Here is a 15,605-nt window from a genome sequence, read left to right as displayed (position 1 = left end):
CCAACAAAGACCCCTATGACATCATAAACCATGATGTCATCATAGATTCTTATTTTGTCTCTTTGTCAGGCTGCCTTGGTTGGAAGGCTGTGACATCACCTACTCCCGCCCATTACAAAGCTTTCAAAAACACAAGAGCACCAGTGTTCCAACAAAGACCCCTATGACATCATAAACCATGATGTCATCATAGATTCTTATTTTGTCTCTTTGTCAGGCTGCCTTGGTTGGAACGCACCAGTGTTCCAACAAAGACCCCTATGACATCATAAACCATGATGTCATCATAGATTCTTATTTTGTCTCTTTGTCAGGCTGCCTTGGTTGGAAGGCTGTGACATCACCTACTCCCGCCCATTACAAAGCTTTCAAAAACACAAGAGCACCAGTGTTCCAACAAAGACCCCTATGACATCATAAACCATGATGTCATCATAGATGATGAGATGTAAGTGAGGGGGTGAAGTCACAGCCTTCTGACCAATCAGCTGTCGGTATTCGGTGATGACCTCGTCACTGGGGTCGGCCAGAGCCCATATAGATGCGGGACCTCTCCTCACCTGAGCACTCTTGGATACACTCTAGACATACTCATTGGAGGACTCCAAGGACAAGAACTGTTTAAATCCCTTTTGATGTCACACGTTTGTTGCATTTTTCAGGCTCATCATGGCAGTGAATGGAGGCCTGCCAGTGCGAATGACATGGCTGCAGGTGTTCCTACAAGCAAAATTTTCTGACCTCAAGGCACAAACATTGGAATCTTTGTCTTGTTGTCCCTTAGTCTCACTGTCACTTTGTCCCTTCATGGTTTTGTTCCTTTTTCACTTTGTTTCTCTGTAACGTGGTCTCTTTGTCTCTTTCTTTGTGTCACATTCTTTTTATCTGTGACTTTTTTGTCTTTTTGTATGTCAGTGTCCTGTTTTCTTTTCGTCTCTTTCTCACTGTCTTATTTTGTCTCTTTGTCAGGCTACCTTGGTTGGAAGGCTGTGACATCACCTACTCCAGCCCATTATGAAGCTTTCAAAAACACAAGAGCACCAGTGTTCCAACAAAGACCCCTATGACATCATAAACCATGATGTCATCATAGATTCTTATTTTGTCTCTTTGTCAGGCTGCCTTGGTTGGAAGGCTGTGACATCACCTACTCCAGCCCATTACAAAGCTTTCAAAAACACAAGAGCACCAGTGTTCCAACAAAGACCCCTATGACATCATAAACCATGATGTCATCATAGATGATGAGATGTAAGTGAGGGGGTGAAGTCACAGCCTTCTGACCAATCAGCTGTCGGTATTCGGTGATGACCTCGTCACTGGGGTCGGCCAGAGCCCATATAGATGCGGGACCTCTCCTCACCTGAGCACTCTTGGATACACTCTAGACATACTCAATGGAGGACTCCAAGGACAAGAACTGTTTAAATCCCTTTTGATGTCACATCACGTTTGTTGCATTTTTCAGGCTCATCATGGCAGTGAATGGAGGCCTGCCAGTGCGGATGACATGGCTGCAGGTGTTCCTACAAGCAAAATTTTCTGACCTCAAGGCACAAACATTGGAATCTTTGTCTTGTTGTCCCTTAGTCTCACTGTCACTTTGTCCCTTCATGGTTTTGTTCCTTTTTCACTTTGTTTCTCTGTAACGTGGTCTCTTTGTCTCTTTCTTTGTGTCACATTCTTTTTATCTGTGACTTTTTTTTTTTTTTTTGTCTATTTTGTCTCTTTGTCAGGCTGCCTTGGTTGGAAGGCTGTGACATCACCTACTGCAGCCCATTATGAAGCTTTCAAAAACACAAGAGCACCAGTGTTCCAACAAAGACCCCTATGACATCATAAACCATGATGTCATCATAGATTCTTATTTTGTCTCTTTGTCAGGCTGCCTTGGTTGGAAGGCTGTGACGTCACCTACTCCAGCCCATTATGAAGCTTTCAAAAACACAAGAGCACCAGTGTTCCAACAAAGACCCCTATGACATCATAAACCATGATGTCATCATAGATTCTTATTTTGTCTCTTTGTCAGGCTGCCTTGGTTGGAAGGCTGTGACATCACCTACTCCAGCCCATTACAAAGCTTTCAAAAACACAAGAGCACCAGTGTTCCAACAAAGACCCCTATGACATCATAAACCATGATGTCATCATAGATGATGAGATGTAAGTGAGGGGGTGAAGTCACAGCCTTCTGACCAATCAGCTGTCGGTATTCGGTGATGACCTCGTCACTGGGGTCGGCCAGAGCCCATATAGATGCGGGACCTCTCCTCACCTGAGCACTCTTGGATACACTCTAGACATACTCATTGGAGGACTCCAAGGACAAGAACTGTTTAAATCCGTTTTGATGTCACACGTTTGTTGCATTTTTCAGGCTCATCATGGCAGTGAATGGAGGCCTGCCAGTGCGGATGACATGGCTGCAGGTGTTCCTACAAGCAAAATTTTCTGACCTCAAGGCACAAACATTGGAATCTTTGTCTTGTTGTCCCTTAGTCTCACTGTCACTTTGTCCCTTCATGGTTTTGTTCCTTTTTCACTTTGTTTCTCTGTAACGTGGTCTCTTTGTCTCTTTCTTTGTGTCACATTCTTTTTATCTGTGACTTTTTTGTCTTTTTTTGTCTATTTTGTCTCTTTGTCAGGCTGCCTTGGTTGGAAGGCTGTGACATCACCTACTGCAGCCCATTATGAAGCTTTCAAAAACACAAGAGCACCAGTGTTCCAACAAAGACCCCTATGACATCATAAACCATGATGTCATCATAGATTCCTATTTTGTCTCTTTGTCAGGCTGCCTTGGTTGGAACGCACCAGTGTTCCAACAAAGACCCCTATGACATCATAAACCATGATGTCATCATAGATTCTTATTTTGTCTCTTTGTCAGGCTGCCTTGGTTGGAAGGCTGTGACATCACCTACTCCAGCCCATTACAAAGCTTTCAAAAACACAAGAGCACCAGTGTTCCAACAAAGACCCCTATGACATCATAAACCATGATGTCATCATAGATTCTTATTTTGTCTCTTTGTCAGGCTGCCTTGGTTGGAACGCACCAGTGTTCCAACAAAGACCCCTATGACATCATAAACCATGATGTCATCATAGATTCTTATTTTGTCTCTTTGTCAGGCTGCCTTGGTTGGAAGGCTGTGACATCACCTACTCCCGCCCATTACAAAGCTTTCAAAAACACAAGAGCACCAGTGTTCCAACAAAGACCCCTATGACATCATAAACCATGATGTCATCATAGATGATGAGATGTAAGTGAGGGGGTGAAGTCACAGCCTTCTGACCAATCAGCTGTCGGTATTCGGTGATGACCTCGTCACTGGGGTCGGCCAGAGCCCATATAGATGCGGGACCTCTCCTCACCTGAGCACTCTTGGATACACTCTAGACATACTCATTGGAGGACTCCAAGGACAAGAACTGTTTAAATCCCTTTTGATGTCACACGTTTGTTGCATTTTTCAGGCTCATCATGGCAGTGAATGGAGGCCTGCCAGTGCGAATGACATGGCTGCAGGTGTTCCTACAAGCAAAATTTTCTGACCTCAAGGCACAAACATTGGAATCTTTGTCTTGTTGTCCCTTAGTCTCACTGTCACTTTGTCCCTTCATGGTTTTGTTCCTTTTTCACTTTGTTTCTCTGTAACGTGGTCTCTTTGTCTCTTTCTTTGTGTCACATTCTTTTTATCTGTGACTTTTTTGTCTTTTTGTATGTCAGTGTCCTGTTTTCTTTTCGTCTCTTTCTCACTGTCTTATTTTGTCTCTTTGTCAGGCTACCTTGGTTGGAAGGCTGTGACATCACCTACTGCAGCCCATTATGAAGCTTTTAAAAACACAAGAGCACCAGTGTTCCAACAAAGACCCCTATGACATCATAAACCATGATGTCATCATAGATTCTTATTTTGTCTCTTTGTCAGGCTGCCTTGGTTGGAAGGCTGTGACATCACCTACTCCAGCCCATTACAAAGCTTTCAAAAACACAAGAGCACCAGTGTTCCAACAAAGACCCCTATGACATCATAAACCATGATGTCATCATAGATGATGAGATGTAAGTGAGGGGGTGAAGTCACAGCCTTCTGACCAATCAGCTGTCGGTATTCGGTGATGACCTCGTCACTGGGGTCGGCCAGAGCCCATATAGATGCGGGACCTCTCCTCACCTGAGCACTCTTGGATACACTCTAGACATACTCAATGGAGGACTCCAAGGACAAGAACTGTTTAAATCCCTTTTGATGTCACACGTTTGTTGCATTTTTCAGGCTCATCATGGCAGTAAATGGAGGCCTGCCAGTGCGGATGACATGGCTGCAGGTGTTCCTACAAGCAAAATTTTCTGACCTCAAGGCACAAACATTGGAATCTTTGTCTTGTTGTCCCTTAGTCTCACTGTCACTTTGTCCCTTCATGGTTTTGTTCCTTTTTCACTTTGTTTCTCTGTAACGTGGTCTCTTTGTCTCTTTCTTTGTGTCACATTCTTTTTATCTGTGACTTTTTTTTTTTTTTTTGTCTATTTTGTCTCTTTGTCAGGCTGCCTTGGTTGGAAGGCTGTGACATCACCTACTGCAGCCCATTATGAAGCTTTCAAAAACACAAGAGCACCAGTGTTCCAACAAAGACCCCTATGACATCATAAACCATGATGTCATCATAGATTCTTATTTTGTCTCTTTGTCAGGCTGCCTTGGTTGGAAGGCTGTGACGTCACCTACTCCAGCCCATTATGAAGCTTTCAAAAACACAAGAGCACCAGTGTTCCAACAAAGACCCCTATGACATCATAAACCATGATGTCATCATAGATTCTTATTTTGTCTCTTTGTCAGGCTGCCTTGGTTGGAAGGCTGTGACATCACCTACTCCAGCCCATTACAAAGCTTTCAAAAACACAAGAGCACCAGTGTTCCAACAAAGACCCCTATGACATCATAAACCATGATGTCATCATAGATGATGAGATGTAAGTGAGGGGGTGAAGTCACAGCCTTCTGACCAATCAGCTGTCGGTATTCGGTGATGACCTCGTCACTGGGGTCGGCCAGAGCCCATATAGATGCGGGACCTCTCCTCACCTGAGCACTCTTGGATACACTCTAGACATACTCATTGGAGGACTCCAAGGACAAGAACTGTTTAAATCCCTTTTGATGTCACATTTCACGTTTGTTGCATTTTTCAGGCTCATCATGGCAGTGAATGGAGGTTTGCTAGTGCGGATGACATGGCTGCAGGTGTTCCTACAAGCAAAATTTTCTGACCTCAAGGCACAAACATTGGAATCTTTGTCTTGTTGTCCCTTAGTCTCACTGTCACTTTGTCCCGTCATGGTTTTGTTCCTTTTTCACTTTGTTTCTCTGTAACGTGGTCTCTTTGTCTCTTTCTTTGTGTCACATTCTTTTTATCTGTGACTTTTTTGTCTTTTTGTATGTCAGTGTCCTGTTTTCTTGTCGTCTCTTTCTCACTGTCTTATTTTGTCTCTTTGTCAGGCTACCTTGGTTGGAAGGCTGTGACATCACCTACTGCAGCCCATTATGAAGCTTTCAAAAACACAAGAGCACCAGTGTTCCAACAAAGACCCCTATGACATCATAAACCATGATGTCATCATAGATTCTTATTTTGTCTCTTTGTCAGGCTGCCTTGGTTGGAACGCACCAGTGTTCCAACAAAGAACCCTATGACATCATAAACCATGATGTCATCATAGATTCTTATTTTGTCTCTTTGTCAGGCTGCCTTGGTTGGAAGGCTGTGACATCACCTACTCCAGCCCATTATAAAGCTTTCAAAAACACAAGAGCACCAGTGTTCCAACAAAGACCCCTATGACATCATAAACCATGATGTCATCATAGATGATGAGATGTAAGTGAGGGGGTGAAGTCACAGCCTTCTGACCAATCAGCTGTCGGTATTCGGTGATGACCTCGTCACTGGGGTCGGCCAGAGCCCATATAGATGCGGGACCTCTCCTCACCTGAGCACTCTTGGATACACTCTAGACATACTCATTGGAGGACTCCAAGGACAAGAACTGTTTAAATCCCTTTTGATGTCACACGTTTGTTGCATTTTTCAGGCTCATCATGGCAGTGAATGGAGGCCTGCCAGTGCGGATGACATGGCTGCAGGTGTTCCTACAAGCAAAATTTTCTGACCTCAAGGCACAAACATTGGAATCTTTGTCTTGTTGTCCCTTAGTCTCACTGTCACTTTGTCCCTTCATGGTTTTGTTCCTTTTTCACTTTGTTTCTCTGTAACATGGTCTCTTTGTCTCTTTCTTTGTGTCACATTCTTTTTATCTGTGACTTTTTTGTCTTTTTGTATGTCAGTGTCCTGTTTTCTTTTCGTCTCTTTCTCACTGTCTTATTTTGTCTCTTTGTCAGGCTACCTTGGTTGGAAGGCTGTGACATCACCTACTGCAGCCCATTATGAAGCTTTCAAAAACACAAGAGCACCAGTGTTCCAACAAAGACCCCTATGACATCATAAACCATGATGTCATCATAGATTCTTATTTTGTCTCTTTGTCAGGCTGCCTTGGTTGGAAGGCTGTGACATCACCTACTGCAGCCCATTATAAAGCTTTCAAAAACACAAGAGCACCAGTGTTCCAACAAAGACCCCTATGACATCATAAACCATGATGTCATCATAGATGATGAGATGTAAGTGAGGGGGTGAAGTCACAGCCTTCTGACCAATCAGCTGTCGGTATTCGGTGATGACCTCGTCACTGGGGTCGGCCAGAGCCCATATAGATGCGGGACCTCTCCTCACCTGAGCAGTCTTGGATACACTCTAGACATACTCATTGGAGGACTCCAAGGACAAGAACTGTTTAAATCCCTTTTGATGTCACATTTCACGTTTGTTGCATTTTTCAGGCTCATCATGGCAGTGAATGGAGGCCTGCCAGTGCGAATGACATGGCTGCAGGTGTTCCTACAAGCAAAATTTTCTGACCTCAAGGCACAAACATTGGAATCTTTGTCTTGTTGTCCCTTAGTCTCACTGTCACTTTGTCCCTTCATGGTTTTGTTCCTTTTTCACTTTGTTTCTCTGTAACGTGGTCTCTTTGTCTCTTTCTTTGTGTCACATACTTTTTATCTGACTTTTTTTTTTTTTTTTGTCTATTTTGTCTCTTTGTCAGGCTGCCTTGGTTGGAAGGCTGTGACATCACCTACTGCAGCCCATTATGAAGCTTTCAAAAACACAAGAGCACCAGTGTTCCAACAAAGACCCCTATGACATCATAAACCATGATGTCATCATAGATTCTTATTTTGTCTCTTTGTCAGGCTGCCTTGGTTGGAAGGCTGTGACATCACCTACTCCAGCCCATTATGAAGCTTTCAAAAACACAAGAGCACCAGTGTTCCAACAAAGACCCCTATGACATCATAAACCATGATGTCATCATAGATTCTTATTTTCTCTCTTTGTCAGGCTGCCTTGGTTGGAAGGCTGTGACATCACCTACTCCAGCCCATTACAAAGCTTTCAAAAACACAAGAGCACCAGTGTTCCAACAAAGACCCCTATGACATCATAAACCATGATGTCATCATAGATGATGAGATGTAAGTGAGGGGGTGAAGTCACAGCCTTCTGACCAATCAGCTGTCGGTATTCGGTGATGACCTCGTCACTGGGGTCGGCCAGAGCCCATATAGATGCGGGACCTCTCCTCACCTGAGCACTCTTGGATACACTCTAGACATACTCATTGGAGGACTCCAAGGACAAGAACTGTTTAAATCCCTTTTGATGTCACACGTTTGTTGCATTTTTCAGGCTCATCATGGCAGTGAATGGAGGCCTGCCAGTGCGGATGACATGGCTGCAGGTGTTCCTACAAGCAAAATTTCCTGACCTCAAGGCACAAACATTGGAATCTTTGTCTTGTTGTCCCTTAGTCTCACTGTCACTTTGTCCCTTCATGGTTTTGTTCCTTTTTCACTTTGTTTCTCTGTAACGTGGTCTCTTTGTCTCTTTCTTTGTGTCACATTCTTTTTATCTGTGACTTTTTTGTCTTTTTTTGTCTATTTTGTCTCTTTGTCAGGCTGCCTTGGTTGGAAGGCTGTGACATCACCTACTGCAGCCCATTATGAAGCTTTCAAAAACACAAGAGCACCAGTGTTCCAACAAAGACCCCTATGACATCATAAACCATGATGTCATCATAGATTCTTATTTTGTCTCTTTGTCAGGCTGCCTTGGTTGGAACGCACAAGTGTTCCAACAAAGACCCCTATGACATCATAAACCATGATGTCATCATAGATTCTTATTTTGTCTCTTTGTCAGGCTGCCTTGGTTGGAACGCACCAGTGTTCCAACAAAGACCCCTATGACATCATAAACCATGATGTCATCATAGATTCTTATTTTGTCTCTTTGTCAGGCTGCCTTGGTTGGAAGGCTGTGACATCACCTACTCCCGCCCATTACAAAGCTTTCAAAAACACAAGAGCACCAGTGTTCCAACAAAGACCCCTATGACATCATAAACCATGATGTCATCATAGATGATGAGATGTAAGTGAGGGGGTGTAGTCACAGCCTTCTGACCAATCAGCTGTCGGTATTCGGTGATGATCTCGTCACTGGGGTCGGCCAGAGCCCATATAGATGCGGGACCTCTCCTCACCTGAGCAGTCTTGGATACACTCTAGACATACTCATTGGAGGACTCCAAGGACAAGAACTGTTTAAATCCCTTTTGATGTCACATTTCACGTTTGTTGCATTTTTCAGGCTCATCATGGCAGTGAATGGAGGTTTGCTAGTGCGGATGACATGGCTGCAGGTGTTCCTACAAGCAAAATTTTCTGACCTCAAGGCACAAACATTGGAATCTTTGTCTTGTTGTCCCTTAGTCTCACTGTCACTTTGTCCCTTCATGGTTTTGTTCCTTTTTCACTTTGTTTCTCTGTAACGTGGTCTCTTTGTCTCTTTCTTTGTGTCACATTCTTTTTATCTGTGACTTTTTTGTCTTTTTGTATGTCAGTGTCCTGTTTTCTTTTCGTCTCTTTCTCACTGTCTTATTTTGTCTCTTTGTCAGGCTACCTTGGTTGGAAGGCTGTGACATCACCTACTGCAGCCCATTATGAAGCTTTCAAAAACACAAGAGCACCAGTGTTCCAACAAAGACCCCTATGACATCATAAACCATGATGTCATCATAGATTCTTATTTTGTCTCTTTGTCAGGCTGCCTTGGTTGGAACGCACCAGTGTTCCAACAAAGAACCCTATGACATCATAAACCATGATGTCATCATAGATTCTTATTTTGTCTATTTGTCAGGCTGCCTTGGTTGGAAGGCTGTGACATCACCTACTCCAGCCCATTATAAAGCTTTCAAAAACACAAGAGCACCAGTGTTCCAACAAAGACCCCTATGACATCATAAACCATGATGTCATCATAGATGATGAGATGTAAGTGAGGGGGTGAAGTCACAGCCTTCTGACCAATCAGCTGTCGGTATTCGGTGATGACCTCGTCTCTGGGGTCGGTCAGAGCCCATATAGATGCGGGACCTCTCCTCACCTGAGCAGTCTTGGATACACTCTAGACATACTCATTGGAGGACTCCAAGGACAAGAACTCTTTAAATCCCTTTTGATGTCACACGTTTGTTGCATTTTTCAGGCTCATCATGGCAGTGAATGGAGGCCTGCCAGTGCGGATGACATGGCTGCAGGTGTTCCTACAAGCAAAATTTTCTGACCTCAAGGTACAAACATTGGAATCTTTGTCTTGTTGTCCCTTAGTCTCACTGTCACTTTGTCCCTTCATGGTTTTGTTCCTTTTTCACTTTGTTTCTCTGTAACGTGGTCTCTTTATCTCTTTCTTTGTGTCACATTCTTTTTATCTGTGACGTTTTTGTCTTTTTGTATGTCAGTGTCCTGTTTTCTTTTCGTCTCTTTCTCACTGTCTTATTTTGTCTCTTTGTCAGGCTACCTTGGTTGGAAGGCTGTGACATCACCTACTGCAGCCCATTATGAAGCTTTCAAAAACACAAGAGCACCAGTGTTCCAACAAAGACCCCTATGACATCATAAACCATGATGTCATCATAAATTCTTATTTTGTCTCTTTGTCAGGCTGCCTTGGTTGGAAGGCTGTGACATCACCTACTCCAGCCCATTATAAAGCTTTCAAAAACACAAGAGCACCAGTGTTCCAACAAAGACCCCTATGACATCATAAACCATGATGTCATCATAGATTCTTATTTTGTCTCTTTGTCAGGCTGCCTTGGTTGGAAGGCTGTGACATCACCTACTCCAGCCCATTATAAAGCTTTCAAAAACACAAGAGCACCAGTGTTCCAACAAAGACCCCTATGACATCATAAACCATGATGTCATCATAGATGATGAGATGTAAGTGAGGGGGTGAAGTCACAGCCTTCTGACCAATCAGCTGTCGGTATTCGGTGATGACCTCGTCACTGGGGTCGGCCAGAGCCCATATAGATGCGGGACCTCTCCTCACCTGAGCAGTCTTGGATACACTCTAGACATACTCATTGGAGGACTCCAAGGACAAGAACTGTTTAAATCCCTTTTGATGTCACATTTCACGTTTGTTGCATTTTTCAGGCTCATCATGGCAGTGAATGGAGGCCTGCCAGTGCGAATGACATGGCTGCAGGTGTTCCTACAAGCAAAATTTTCTGACCTCAAGGCACAAACATTGGAATCTTTGTCTTGTTGTCCCTTAGTCTCACTGTCACTTTGTCCCTTCATGGTTTTGTTCCTTTTTCACTTTGTTTCTCTGTAACGTGGTCTCTTTGTCTCTTTCTTTGTGTCACATTCTTTTTATCTGTGACTTTTTTGTCTTTTTTTGTCTATTTTGTCTCTTTGTCAGGCTGCCTTGGTTGGAAGGCTGTGACATCACCTACTGCAGCCCATTATGAAGCTTTCAAAAACACAAGAGCACCAGTGTTCCAACAAAGACCCCTATGACATCATAAACCATGATGTCATCATAGATTCTTATTTTGTCTCTTTGTCAGGCTGCCTTGGTTGGAACGCACCAGTGTTCCAACAAAGACCCCTATGACATCATAAACCATGATGTCATCATAGATTCTTATTTTGTCTCTTTGTCAGGCTGCCTTGGTTGGAAGGCTGTGACATCACCTACTCCAGCCCATTACAAAGCTTTCAAAAACACAAGAGCACCAGTGTTCCAACAAAGACCCCTATGACATCATAAACCATGATGTCATCATAGATGATGAGATGTAAGTGAGGGGGTGAAGTCACAGCCTTCTGACCAATCAGCTGTCGGTATTCGGTGATGACCTCGTCACTGGGGTCGGCCAGAGCCCATATAGATGCGGGACCTCTCCTCACCTGAGCAGTCTTGGATACACTCTAGACATACTCATTGGAGGACTCCAAGGACAAGAACTGTTTAACTCCCTTTTGATGTCACACGTTTGTTGCATTTTTCAGGCTCATCATGGCAGTGAATGGAGGCCTGCCAGTGCGGATGACATGGCTGCAGGTGTTCCTACAAGCAAAATTTTCTGACCTCAAGGCACAAACATTGGAATCTTTGTCTTGTTGTCCCTTAGTCTCACTGTCACTTTGTCCCTTCATGGTTTTGTTCCTTTTTCACTTTGTTTCTCTGTAACGTGGTCTCTTTGTCTCTTTCTTTGTGTCACATTCTTTTTATCTGTGACTTTTTTGTCTTTTTTTGTCTATTTTGTCTCTTTGTCAGGCTGCCTTGGTTGGAAGGCTGTGACATCACCTACTGCAGCCCATTATGAAGCTTTCAAAAACACAAGAGCACCAGTGTTCCAACAAAGACCCCTATGACATCATAAACCATGATGTCATCATAGATTCTTATTTTGTCTCTTTGTCAGGCTGCCTTGGTTGGAACGCACCAGTGTTCCAACAAAGACCCCTATGACATCATAAACCATGATGTCATCATAGATTCTTATTTTGTCTCTTTGTCAGGCTGCCTTGGTTGGAACGCACCAGTGTTCCAACAAAGACCCCTATGACATCATAAACCATGATGTCATCATAGATTCTTATTTTGTCTCTTTGTCAGGCTGCCTTGGTTGGAAGGCTGTGACATCACCTACTCCAGCCCATTATAAAGCTTTCAAAAACACAAGAGCACCAGTGTTCCAACAAAGACCCCTATGACATCATAAACCATGATGTCATCATAGATGATGAGATGTAAGTGAGGGGGTGAAGTCACAGCCTTCTGACCAATCAGCTGTCGGTATTCGGTGATGACCTCGTCACTGGGGTCGGTCAGAGCCCATATAGATGCGGGACCTCTCCTCACCTGAGCAGTCGTGGATACACTCTAGACATACTCATTGGAGGACTCCAAGGACAAGAACTGTTTAAATCCCTTTTGATGTCACATTTCACGTTTGTTGCATTTTTCAGGCTCATCATGGCAGTGAATGGAGGCCTGCCAGTGCGAATGACATGGCTGCAGGTGTTCCTACAAGCAAAATTTTCTGACCTCAAGGCACAAACATTGGAATCTTTGTCTTGTTGTCCCTTAGTCTCACTGTCACTTTGTCCCTTCATGGTTTTGTTCCTTTTTCACTTTGTTTCTCTGTAACGTGGTCTCTTTGTCTCTTTCTTTGTGTCACATTCTTTTTATCTGTGACGTTTTTGTCTTTTTGTATGTCAGTGTCCTGTTTTCTTTTCGTCTCTTTCTCACTGTCTTATTTTGACTCTTTGTCAGGCTACCTTGGTTGGAAGGCTGTGACATCACCTACTGCAGCCCATTATGAAGCTTTCAAAAACACAAGAGCACCAGTGTTCCAACAAAGACCCCTATGACATCATAAACCATGATGTCATCATAAATTCTTATTTTGTCTCTTTGTCAGGCTGCCTTGGTTGGAAGGCTGTGACATCACCTACTCCAGCCCATTATAAAGCTTTCAAAAACACAAGAGCACCAGTGTTCCAACAAAGACCCCTATGACATCATAAACCATGATGTCATCATAGATTCTTATTTTGTCTCTTTGTCAGGCTGCCTTGGTTGGAAGGCTGTGACATCACCTACTCCAGCCCATTATAAAGCTTTCAAAAACACAAGAGCACCAGTGTTCCAACAAAGACCCCTATGACATCATAAACCATGATGTCATCATAGATGATGAGATGTAAGTGAGGGGGTGAAGTCACAGCCTTCTGACCAATCAGCTGTCGGTATTCGGTGATGACCTCGTCTCTGGGGTCGGTCAGAGCCCATATAGATGCGGGACCTCTCCTCACCTGAGCAGTCTTGGATACACTCTAGACATACTCATTGGAGGACTCCAAGGACAAGAACTGTTTAAATCCCTTTTGATGTCACATTTCACGTTTGTTGCATTTTTCAGGCTCATCATGGCAGTGAATGGAGGCCTGCCAGTGCGAATGACATGGCTGCAGGTGTTCCTACAAGCAAAATTTTCTGACCTCAAGGCACAAACATTGGAATCTTTGTCTTGTTGTCCCTTAGTCTCACTGTCACTTTGTCCCTTCATGGTTTTGTTCCTTTTTCACTTTGTTTCTCTGTAACGTGGTCTCTTTGTCTCTTTCTTTGTGTCACATTCTTTTTATCTGTGACTTTTTTGTCTTTTTGTATGTCAGTGTCCTGTTTTCTTTTCGTCTCTTTCTCACTGTCTTATTTTGTCTCTTTGTCAGGCTACCTTGGTTGGAAGGCTGTGACATCACCTACTGCAGCCCATTATGAAGCTTTCAAAAACACAAGAGCACCAGTGTTCCAACAAAGACCCCTATGACATCATAAACCATGATGTCATCATAAATTCTTATTTTGTCTCTTTGTCAGGCTGCCTTGGTTGGAAGGCTGTGACATCACCTACTCCAGCCCATTATAAAGCTTTCAAAAACACAAGAGCACCAGTGTTCCAACAAAGACCCCTATGACATCATAAACCATGATGTCATCATAGATTCTTATTTTGTCTCTTTGTCAGGCTGCCTTGGTTGGAAGGCTGTGACATCACCTACTCCAGCCCATTATAAAGCTTTCAAAAACACAAGAGCACCAGTGTTCCAACAAAGACCCCTATGACATCATAAACCATGATGTCATCATAGATGATGAGATGTAAGTCAGGGGGTGAAGTCACAGCCTTCTGACCAATCAGCTGTCGGTATTCGGTGATGACCTCGTCACTGGGGTCGGTCAGAGCCCATATAGATGCGGGACCTCTCCTCACCTGAGCAGTCTTGGATACACTCTAGACATACTCATTGGAGGACTCCAAGGACAAGAACTCTTTAAATCCCTTTTGATGTCACACGTTTGTTGCATTTTTCAGGCTCATCATGGCAGTGAATGGAGGCCTGCCAGTGCGGATGACATGGCTGCAGGTGTTCCTACAAGCAAAATTTTCTGACCTCAAGGTACAAACATTGGAATCTTTGTCTTGTTGTCCCTTAGTCTCACTGTCACTTTGTCCCTTCATGGTTTTGTTCCTTTTTCACTTTGTTTCTCTGTAACGTGGTCTCTTTGTCTCTTTCTTTGTGTCACATTCTTTTTATCTGTGACGTTTTTGTCTTTTTGTATGTCAGTGTCCTGTTTTCTGTTCGTCTCTTTCTCACTGTCTTATTTTGTCTCTTTGTCAGGCTACCTTGGTTGGAAGGCTGTGACATCACCTACTGCAGCCCATTATGAAGCTTTCAAAAACACAAGAGCACCAGTGTTCCAACAAAGACCCCTATGACATCATAAACCATGATGTCATCATAAATTCTTATTTTGTCTCTTTGTCAGGCTGCCTTGGTTGGAAGGCTGTGACATCACCTACTCCAGCCCATTATAAAGCTTTCAAAAACACAAGAGCACCAGTGTTCCAACAAAGACCCCTATGACATCATAAACCATGATGTCATCATAGATTCTTATTTTGTCTCTTTGTCAGGCTGCCTTGGTTGGAAGGCTGTGACATCACCTACTCCAGCCCATTATAAAGCTTTCAAAAACACAAGAGCACCAGTGTTCCAACAAAGACCCCTATGACATCATAAACCATGATGTCATCATAGATTCTTATTTTGTCTCTTTGTCAGGCTGCCTTGGTTGGAAGGCTGTGACATCACCTACTCCAGCCCATTATAAAGCTTTCAAAAACACAAGAGCACCAGTGTTCCAACAAAGACCCCTATGACATCATAAACCATGATGTCATCATAGATGATGAGATGTAAGTCAGGGGGTGAAGTCACAGCCTTCTGACCAATCAGCTGTCGGTATTCGGTGATGACCTCGTCACTGGGGTCGGTCAGAGCCCATATAGATGCGGGACCTCTCCTCACCTGAGCAGTCTTGGATACACTCTAGACATACTCATTGGAGGACTCCAAGGACAAGAACTGTTTAAATCCCTTTTGATGTCACATTTCACGTTTGTTGCATTTTTCAGGCTCATCATGGCAGTGAATGGAGGCCTGCCAGTGCGAATGACATGGCTGCAGGTGTTCCTACAAGCAAAATTTTCTGACCTCAAGGCACAAACATTGGAATCTTTGTCTTGTTGTCCCTTAGTCTCA

Source organism: Myripristis murdjan, chromosome 5, assembly GCF_902150065.1.
Source record: "Myripristis murdjan chromosome 5, fMyrMur1.1, whole genome shotgun sequence".
In the NCBI taxonomy this organism is placed as follows: Eukaryota; Metazoa; Chordata; class Actinopteri; order Holocentriformes; family Holocentridae; genus Myripristis; species Myripristis murdjan.
The sequence above is the reverse complement of the archived record's forward strand: the minus strand, read 5'-3'. Positions refer to the sequence as shown.